This window comes from Lynx canadensis, chromosome C1 (assembly GCF_007474595.2).
Source record: "Lynx canadensis isolate LIC74 chromosome C1, mLynCan4.pri.v2, whole genome shotgun sequence".
Taxonomy (NCBI): Eukaryota; Metazoa; Chordata; class Mammalia; order Carnivora; family Felidae; genus Lynx; species Lynx canadensis.
Window position 1 is genome coordinate 211,993,608 of NC_044310.1, and position 10,853 is coordinate 212,004,460.

Below are 10,853 nucleotides of genomic sequence, written 5' to 3' on the forward strand. Positions count from 1 at the left end.
TGAAGAGGATGGTGGTTATGAAGGTGCATCAATGTTTAGGAAAATGGAAGAGACAGGTTGCCTACAACAAGTGGCAATGACTGTCAGGGAGTCCGGAAGGTGGAGCTGAGCCCTGCAGGGCATCGCTGCAGAGTCACGGGAGTGTAGCGCCAGGGACAGAGCGCTGGAAGCACCGCCCCGGAAGCTGGCAATTAGAGCATCATTGAGCGTCATGAGGGGAGAACTTTAAAACAACAAACCACTAAAAGTTGGTCTGCTTTTTTTTTTTTTTAATTTTTCTTTTCAACGTTTTATTTTCTTTTTGGGACAGAGAGAGACAGAGCATGAACGGGAGAGGGGCAGAGAGAGAGGGAGACACAGAATCGGAAGCAGGCTCCAGGCTCCCAGCCATCAGCCCAGAGCCCGACGCGGGGCTCGAACTCACGGACCGCGAGATCGTGACCTGGCTGAAGTCGGACGCTTAACCGACTGCGCCACCCAGGCGCCCCCAGTTGGTCTGCTTCCAGACGACCTCACTGATAAAATACTCCTCTCCTCAAAGATCTTTTGCTGGTCAAAGTTTCAAACAATTACATTTGAATTTTCTGTCTGTAAGCTTCAAATCAGCATGGTGCTGTTACTTATCCTTTCGTAGGCACTGTATCATCCAAGGGAGCTATTTCAGAGGATCCCTGGTTATACAGTTGGCCCTGACACGCAGGTGGCCCCAGTTACGCACATCTGCTTTGAGAGTAAGTGCCTATGAGTTCAGAATTGTTGGATCTCTCTGTGGCACAGAGAAGGTCTGCAGCTGCTGTGATGCCACATGTCACCACCTTCAGCAGGACGGTCGAGATGAACTGACAGCACGGTTATCGTAGAGATGAGGAACCGGAACTTGAGTTCTTCACTCCTGTCACTCTATATGCCTACTTGGGAGATTTTATGTTGTTTCAAATGTAAAATAGCAAATGCATGAGTGCAAGATGAAAACCTTCGTTTTGGAAAGTGAAATTTTCAGCCAATACATGAAATGTCTTACTCAATTTAAATGATGTCTTTAAAATAGACATTGATTCCCAGCAAAGAAATAGAATTAGTAATCAAAAATCTCCTCCAAAACAAGAGTCTAGGGCTGGATAGCCTTCCAGGGGAATTCTACCCCTGGAACATTTATTTTTTTATTTTTTATTTTTTAAATTTTTTAATGTTTATTTATTACTGAGAGACAGAGGCAGAGCATGAGCAGGGGAGGGACAGAGAGAGGGGGAGACACAGAATCTGAAGCAGGCTCCAGGCTCTGAGCTGTCAGCACAGAGCCTGACGTGGGACTCGAACTCACAAACTGTGAGATCATGACCTGAGCCCAAGTCGGACGCTCAACCGACTGAGCCACCCAGGCGCCCTACCCCTGGAACATTTAAAGAAGAGTTAACACCTATTCTTTTGATGCTGTTCCAAAAAAACAGAAATGGAAGGAAAACTTCCAAACTCATTCTATGAAGCCAGCATTACCTTGATTCCAAAACCAGACAAAGACCCCACTAAAAAGGAGAACTACAGACCAATTTCCCTGATGAACATGGATGCAAAAATCCTCAACTAGATACTAGCCAACCGGATCCAACAATACATTAAAAATATTATTCACCACAACAAGTGGGATTTATACCTGGGATGCAGGGCTGGTTCAATATCTGCATAACAATCAATGTGATTCATCACATCAATAAAAGAAAGGACAAGAACCACATGATCCTCTCAATCAATGCAGAGAAAGCACAAGAACCACATGATCCTCTCAAATGCAGAGAAAACATTTGACCAAAACCAGCATCCTTTCTTGATAAAAACCCTCAAGAAAGCAGGGATAGAAGGAGCATACCTCGAGATCATAAAAGCCATATATGAACGACTCAACGCTAATATCATCCTCAATGGGGAAAAAACGGAGAGCTTTCCCTCTAAGGTCGGGAACACAACAGGGATGTCCACTCTCGTCACTGTTATTCAACATGGTATTGGAAGTCTTAGCCTCAGCGATCAGACCACACAAAGGAATAAAAGGCATCGAAATGGGCCAGGAGGAAGTAAAACTTCCGCTCTTCACAGATGACATGATACTCTATATGGAAAACCCAAAAGATTCCACCAAAAAACTGCTAGAACTGATCCAGGAATTCAGCAAAGTCGCAGGATATAAAATCAATGCACAGAAATCGGTTGCATTCCCATACACCAATAATAAAGCAACAGAAAGAGATTCAAGGAATCTATCCCATTTACAATTGCACCAAAACCCATAAAATACCTAGGAATAAACCTAACCAAAGAGCTGAAGAATCTACACACTGAAACCTATAGACAGCTTATGAAAGAAATTGAAGAAGACCATGCTCCTGGATCGGAAGAACAAATATTGTTAAAATGTCGATACTACCCAAAGCAATCTATATATTCAATGCAATCCCTATCAAAACAACACCCGCATTCTTCACAGAGCTAGAACAAACAATCCTAAAATTTGTATGGAACCAGAAAAGACCCCGAATAGCCAAAGCAATCTTGAAAAAGAAAACCAAAGCTGGAGGCATCACAATTCCGGACTTCAAGATATATTACAAAGCTGCAATCATCAAGACAGTATGGTACTGGCACAAAAGCAGACACTCAGATCAATGGAACAGAATAGAGAACCCAGAAACGGACCCACAATGTACGGGTCCACAACTAATCTTTGACAAAGCAGGAAAGAATATCCAGTGGAATAAAGACAGTCTCTTCAGCAAGTGGTGCTGGGAAAACTGGACAGCAGCATGAAGAAAAAGGAACCTGGACCACTTTCTTACACCAGACACAAAAATAAACTCAAATGGATGAAAGACCTCAATGTAAGACAGGAAGCTGTCAAATGCTCGAGAAGAAAAGCAGGCAAAAACCTCTTTGATCTTGGCCACAGCAACTTCTTACTCAACACGTCTCCGGAGGCAAGGGAAACAAAAGCAAAAATGAACTACCGGGAGCTCATCAAAATAAAAATCTTCTGCACAGCGAAGGAAACAATCAGCAAAACTAAAAGGCAACCAAAGGAATGGGAGAAGATATTTGCAAATGACATATCAGATAAAGGGTTAGTATCCAAAATCTATAAAGAACTTATCAAACTCAACACCCAAAAAACAAATAATCCAGTGAAGAAAGGGGCAAAAGACCTGAATAGACACTTCTCCAAAGAAGACATCCAGATGGCCAACCGACACATGAAAAAATGCTCAACATCAGGGAAATACAAATCAAAAACCACAATGAGATACCACCTCACACCTGTCAGAATGGCTAACATGAACAATTTAGGCAACGACGGATGTTGGCAAGGATGCGGAGAAAGAGGATCTCTTTTGCACTGCTGGTGCGAATGCAAGCTGGTGCAGCCACTCCAGAAAGCAGGATGGGGGTTCCTCAAAAAAATAAAACTAGAACTACCCTACGACCCAGCAATTGCACTACTAGGCATTTATCCAAGGAATACAAGTGTGCTGTTTTGAAAGGACACATGCATCCCAATGTTTATAGCAGCACTATCGACAACAGCCAAACAGCATGGAAAGAGCCCAAGTGTCCATCGATGGATGAATGGATAAAGAAGATGTGGTACATAGATACAATGGAGTATTACTCGGCAATCAAAAAGAATGAAATCTTGCCATTTGCAACTATGTGGATGGAATGAGAGGGTATTATGCTAAGTGAAATTAGTCAGGTCAGAGAAAGACAAATATCCTATGACGTCACTCACATGAGGACTCTAAGATACAAAACAGATGAACATAAGGGAAGAGAAGTAAAAATAGAAAAACAGGGAGGGGGACAAAACGTAAGAGAACAAACAGGGTTGCTGGAGGGGTTGCGGGAGGGGGGGATGGGCCAAATGGGTCAGGGGCACTAAGATCTACTCCTGAAATCATTGTTGCACTATGTGCTAACTTGGATGTAAATTAAATGATTAATTAATTAATTAATTAAAAAAATAAAAAAACAGACATCGATTCATTTTCAACTAATTATTTATTTACTATTTTTTAAAAAAATTAACGTTATTATTATTAAGAGACAGAACGTGAACAGGGGAGGGGCAGAGAGAGAGGGAGACACAGAACCGGAAGCAGGCTCCAGGCTCCGAGCTGTGAGCACAGAGTCCCACACGGGGCTTGAACTCACAAACCGCGAGATCGTGACCTGAGCCGAAGTCGGACGCTTCACCGACTGAGCCACCCAGGTGCCCCTATTTTATTATTTTTTTAAAGATTTATTTATTTAGGTAATCTCTACACCCGACGTGGGGTTCAAACTCACGACCCAAGATACAAAGAGTCGCTCTTTGCTCTACCTACTGAGCCAACCACGTGCCCCTCAATGAATTGTTTTATTTTATTATTTTTTTTTAAATTTTTTTTTCAACGTTTATTTATTTTTGGGACAGAGAGAGACAGAGCATGACGGGGAGGGGCAGAGGAGAGAGGGAGACACAGAACCGGAAACAGGCTCCAGGCTCTGAGCCATCAGCCCAGAGCCCGACGCGGGGCTCGAACTCACGGACCGCGAGATCGTGACCTGGCTGAAGTCGGACGCTTAACCGACTGCGCCACCCAGGCGCCCCAGAATTGTTTTAAAACAGAAGGAAAAATAAGGAAATAATGATCATTAATGAACCACACCACATGGATATTACTACTGTTTCTGCTGTAACGGACGAAGGAGGAACGAACGATAATCCTAAATACACAAGGAATCCCTTCAATTGTGGGGCTCTCTCAGCAGTGTCCTGGTGTGGACAGGGTGGTGGGGACGGAGAAGTAGGTTGTGGTGGACCACACACTGCCCACAGTCTCCTTCTCTACACCCCACAGCTAAGAGTTGTTTTTAACCTTTTTTAAAGGCTCTATGGTCCATGAAACTTAAAATACTTACTCTCTGGACCTTGATAGGAAAAGCTGGCTGCTTGCCAGACTGGGGCTTTGGTTCTGGCTAAGAATTTTTTGGGAAGAAGTGGGTGTTGGGAAACCAAGGATGCCAGTGGAAGAACAGCTTAATGGATCTGTCCTGGGGCTCATCTTGACTCTCCTTTCCCTCACATCCCGTTCTCGTTATTATTTTATCTTTTAAGTGATCCCAGGTCTTAAACACCCATCCAGTTCTCAACCACAACACTTCCTGCCCACATTATTCCTCTCTGCCTGGGTCCTTTTTCTTCTCCCCGTTTTGCAGATAGCTGGGAGGGATAAAATGCTATCTTGCTATGTGATTTCTGCCACCACGGTCCCCTGGTCCCTGCTCCCCTCTCCCCACCTTTGACCTGTGCGCTCCAGCCCTGAGAAAGCACCTCCCTGACCTTGGCACAGTCTCTCAACCTTCAGGACATGACCTTCTCTTCATCTGACTTTTGGGACCCACTTCTCTCCTTCGAACCTCCTGTTCCTCTACTGTTCCTCCAAGATTCAACTAAATTATAAGAGCGAAACCTTGATATGGTGAGAGAAAAATGTGGAGGGAGGTTGTTCTTTGGCTGATGGTCTTAAGTAAGTTTCCTCCTTTTAATTTATCTCGTTGGTTTAAAAAAATCACAATAAACACATATTAACTTTATGGTAACAAAATAAAAGTCCCTCTCTCTGTCTTCTAACCATGATAGACATTATCTGGGATCAGCTGTAGATTAGTGGCTGACTGTAAAAGAGAAGCAGATGATTCAGGAGCCACTTCCCCTGGGGAGTCTAGTCTGCCACTACCCTCCTCTCCCTGCAGCGAGAGGATGGTAAGTGATGAGGCAGTCCTTGCTTCCCAAAGCTCAGAGACCAGAAGAGAGCCGCCTTGGCAGAAGGCCCGGCGGATAAACCTACAAAGGTATCAGAAGGGGTGTTGGGTGGCTGTCTTCCCTCTGTCCCCGCTACCTGCATGCAGGATCTCAGGGGGCCAGAAAGAGAAGAATCAGGTGGCCTGACAAGGGGTGCGACTGGCCTAGATGAGGACTGACACCCTCGTTTTCAATGTGGGGGACAGTGCTCAGCTCTGTCCAGGAAGACAAAACAACCTGGCATTTCCCGAAAGTCCGTTTACATCTACGAAAAAGCTTGAAATAATGATACAACAAGAGTTGTAGTTTCTCACCCCATGACTTGAAACAGTAAGCATTTTCCTAAGCAACGGTAAGAACTTTAGAGTCTTACTGAATTATTAATTTTATGGGTTAAGAGATGCATTTGCCATTGAGCTGCTCTCAACATTTCCAGTTTATTTGTTCATAAATAAATGACACTGAGTAGCATTTAATTGCCAGGTTTTATTCAAGAGGCGTAAGGGTGCATGTGGTGTTAGTGTCAAATGGAGAGCACTGGTGGGGGGTGAGGGGCTAAAACGAAGTCCTATTCAGATCGTCAGGAGGTCCCTAAAGATATTACCAGGCAACAGAGTCATCTGAGTTTCATATCCTAATCTCTCAGTTAGTAATTCCTGTTTTGACTAATCACGGTTAACCTACTGTCCGACCACGTTAACTAAAACAAAAGACAACAGAAAAAACATATTTCTATTTCCCTCCACCCCCAAGTTTGCTTTAAGCGTTTATATCATTATAAGATACAAATAACCATTTGAGTATTATAATTCTAGTCTACAGCCAGTGAGAGAGAGAGAGAGAGAGAGAGAGGAGAGAGAGAGAGAGAATGAACTGGGGAAGGTTCTGGACCACCCTGTCTCCCAGGCTCCCTGTCTTTCTACACCACATGGCCTTCAAGCTCTCCACCTTGTCCACATCCTGACACATGCATAAAACAACATGCATGGGGCACACTGGGGTAAACGGAGGCATAGAGTTGTGGGGCTTCCTCTAAGGATCAACATGAAAGATGGAACCCATTCTAGCTGGCCTGTTGGAAAGGTCAGCATACAACATGAGGGCCTTGAACCCAAGAAGGTGAAGGAAGGCAGTGGGAAGATTATGGGACCAATAGTCACCTTGCCATTTGCCCCAATGTGAGTTCACAAACGTGAAGAATTAATCATAAACGTAGGGAAGGCTATGAAAATGGAGGCCAGCTACATATATGCGTGTTCACAGGTTGAGGTGAAAACAATTTACAGCCAGCTGGACTGATCAGAGATTAAACAATTCAATTTTCTACAGCTCTGTTACGGGAGTTTTATAAGCAAGGTCTTTCGCTTTAATTTGGCTTCTTTGACGATGTTAGCATGCAGTGAGTTCTGTATAAGCGACAAGCAAAGGGGACAGCGCCCCGTTAAAAACGGAAATTACAACCTTCCAGAAAGGTGACAGAACATGATTGGGCGTGCCCCTCCAATTGGGCTCTAGGGATTCTTCGCCCTCTAGACCTGGTGTGCGGAGGGCTCTAGGGATTCTTCGCCCTCTAGACCTGGTGTGCGGAGGGCTCTAGGGATTCTTCGCCCTCTAGACCTGGTGTGCACAGTAACTCTTGGGCCTTTAGGGGGCGCACTTGAGCCCAACAGGCTGAAGAGGTTTTGGGGCTGAGACCGCTGGGGAGCTGGGCGAGTGCAGAGAGGGCGGCGCAGAAGAAATGGAACTGTCAGCGTGGGTTCGCGCTGTCCTTGGGAGAACTAACATATAATGCCTTTATGGGCCAGGGGCTGTGCTGGGTGGCTTCTCCACACCGATCCTGTCCGGTTGGCATCAATGTCCCCATTTCACAGATGAGGAAACTGAGCCTAGTTGTCGATGGCGGGGGTGGGGGGTGGGTGGGGAGGATGAAGCTTAGAGATCAAAACTAGCAGTAGTGGAGCCAGGACTGCGGGTTTCCAAAACCTGTTTTATCCACCCCACCATCTGTCTCTGTCTCTCTCTGCCACACACACACACACACACACACGTCAGACAAGGCGAAAAGAATCTCTCTAATCCTTGACAATAATCCTCGCTCACCCTTGCTAATTAACCCGAATCAACTTTTCCGCGGAAAGAAAAAGGGTTAATTGGTAAGCAGGGTTCAGCTCCTTCAACATCGCCAATGGCCTCGGTGGCGTTTGGCCCGGTGATGGCCACGCCGGGCCCCTCGCCCCGTCGCCCCGTCTCCGCCAGCCCCCTTTCCTCCCCACGGAGGGGGACTAGCACCTGCGCGCCCCGCTCGGGGGCTCCTCGTTCGCCCCGCGCCCCCCGCGCCCCGAGACCCCCATCCCGCGCAGCCGCGTCCAGCGGCGGGCTCGGAACCCGCCAGTTCCGCGGGGAAGCGGGCCGAGCGCAGTCCTGGCCGCCCGCGCGGGGAGGCATCCCGAACGTCCCCCCGCCGCCCCCCGGTCCCCCTCTCCGCTCCGCCACTGCCCGGCTCGAGTCCACGGTGGCCTCGAGGAGGGGGAGCGGGGCCGGGCCGGAGTGCAGGGGGCCCCGTGCGCCCTCCGGGCGCGCGCGGGCCCTGGCCGCCTGGGTTAAGGGTGGCGCGCGTCCCCTCGCTCCCGCTCTGTCCGCGGCCCACCCTCCCTCCCCGCATGTCCTCGCCTGCATCCTGCTCTCCGCCTCTCCATCTTCTTTCCCTCTGCCCCTCCCGCCCCTCCTCCCCCCCCCTCCCCCGCCTCATTCCCGCCTTCCCGCCTGCGCCTCGCCTCGCCGAGGTCCCCGGGGTGCAGCGGTCCCCCGCAGTCCAGGTGCCCCCGATGCGGCGCGGCCTCGGGACACTCACCGCCCGCAGCCCGCGGGCTGCGGCCTCACTCGGCTCCCGGCCCGGATCCCCGAACTTGCAGTTTTCCTCGGAGCCCCCTGAGCGGCTGGGCGTAGAGATTTGTTGCAATGTCGCCCAGCATCCTGGATGGAGATGCCGGGGGCTGCGGCTCGGCTCTCCGGCCGGCTCCGTGCGCTCGGCGCCCGGCGCCCGGGCTCCTCCGCCGCTCGCTGCCGGGCCAGGTGAGCGTGTCGTGGAGCTCCGAGCTCCAGGCCTCAGTCCGTGTGGCTTTAAAAAGGGTACGTTTGGAGGTGCCCGAACCTAACCCGGGCTTTCTTCCAATCGGTGCAATTTCAAATCTCCACGCTCGTTCATTCCTATACCGGCTAATTCTGGTTTGGCAGGAAGAAATTGCAGTCACCTCACGTGCACACTCTTGTGGCCGGTTGAAGTTTATAGCTTTGGCTGAGGCTCGCGAATGCTCTGCACATTTATAACCGGAGGAAAGGGTTGGAAGCCTGACCCAACACGCCCGTGAGAGAAGTACCTTCCCTTTCACGGAGAGAGCGGAGAGGCGAGGAACAAAGCCCTCGCCCAAGTCTGGGCCGCAAAATATGGCAGTTTGTGGATGGAAGAGTCGAGCAGGTCTTGCAGGGTTCTTGGCCAAAGAGGACTGAAAATCCCTAATTCTTTGTCCCATTGCGGGTCCCGCCCTCACCGCTCTCTCTCCAGGATCTGCCCTTTTTGTCTGCTACACGTTCAAGGGCACCGGGCACACATTTCATTTCACGTGTGTGCACCCTGTTGCCAACACAATTCTTCGCCCGTGGGAAGTTTGCAGTATTTGTTAAGAGAATGTGAATCAATGAAGCCAGTGGTATTTTACCCTCCCCCGGAGGACTTTGTAGGCGTTTTCTATTGCTGTTGTAATAAATTACCACAACTTTAGTGGCTGAAAACACAAGTCTGTGATCTTCCAGTTCTGGAGGTCGGAAGTCTGAGTGGGTCTCACCGGGGCAAAATCAAGGTGTCGACCCAGTTCTGTTCCTTCTGGCAGCCCTAGGGAAGAGCCGGGAGGTTCAGAGGGTGCCACATTCCTTGGCTCGCGGCCACGCCACGTTCTGTTCCTTCAAAGGCAACGGCAATGCATCATGCTGTCACATCACCCTCTGTCCCCCTCCTCGGCTTTTAGGGCTCTTGGGATTACATTGGGTTTCCCCGTGGTAATTGGGATACTGGATAATCCAAATCGTCTCCCTGTTTTAAGGTCAGCTGATTAACACTCTTAATGCCACTTGCAATCTTAATTCCTCTTCTGCTACGTCAGGTGCCGTATTCACTGGTTCTAGGGTTTAGGACGCGGAGACGTCTTTGCGGGACCATTATTCTGCCTACCACAGATTTCCTTCTTCTTTCCTTTGTCTCTTGTTTCATTTTCTTATGGTTGCAAAAAAGAATATTCACATGTATTTCACATCGCCATTTCTTATATCGAATCTTGACTAGAAAATAATTGAGAACACTGTGAGAAATTATGGCTAACCGAGGACGTTTTGATGAGGCCTAAGCTTATGCGTTCCAAATGTTTTAAATTGCTGATCAGAACATGAGCCAACCGGAGGGTTGGTGTGGTACTTTGGGCTGTCCTCAGATAGCACTCACTTCAGCAGGCTGTTGCCAGCGTGTCAAGATTGGGGAAGTACCTCAAGGGCAGGTGACCCGTCTTGTTTTGAAAAGAGATTTGTGAGATTATAAGTCTGTTTTTTTCCCCTCTGAGACCGTATACTTTATTGAGGTCTAAGTGATGCAGTATGAGCTGTACGTATTTAAATGTGCAATTTGATGAGTTTTAGCCTGAGTCTAGGGGAACCATAATCATCTCACTCTAATAACTCCAGGATTTTCCTTGTGCCCTTGGCAATCCAGGCCTCACCCTGTCCCCACATCCCAGGCAACCTGTCATCTGTTTTCCGAGGAGCTTCTACTCTGGACCATGTGTCGTTCACATCTGGAATGCCCAAAGAAGGTTTTGCTTTTCTTTCTGTTTCCAGCCTTACTGATGTATAATTGACGAATAAAAGTGTGTGTGTCGTAAGTGTACAATGTGATGACTTATACACCATGTACATTGTGAAATGGTTGCCTCAATCAAGTTAATGAACGCATCCATCCCTTCACATAGTTACCTTTTCC

General features: G+C 48.0%; 1 protein-coding gene across 1 annotated transcript in view; it reads right to left on the minus strand.

Moving 5' to 3' along the window:
* The window catches only part of SLC16A14 (solute carrier family 16 member 14), a 34,152-nt gene extending 25,300 nt beyond the window's left edge, over positions 1 to 8,852 (minus strand). The window contains 1 exon segment of the mRNA XM_032594529.1: positions 8,682 to 8,852. The gene's annotated coding sequence lies outside the window, so the exon portion shown is untranslated.
* Positions 8,853 to 10,853: the final 2,001 nt, after the last annotated feature.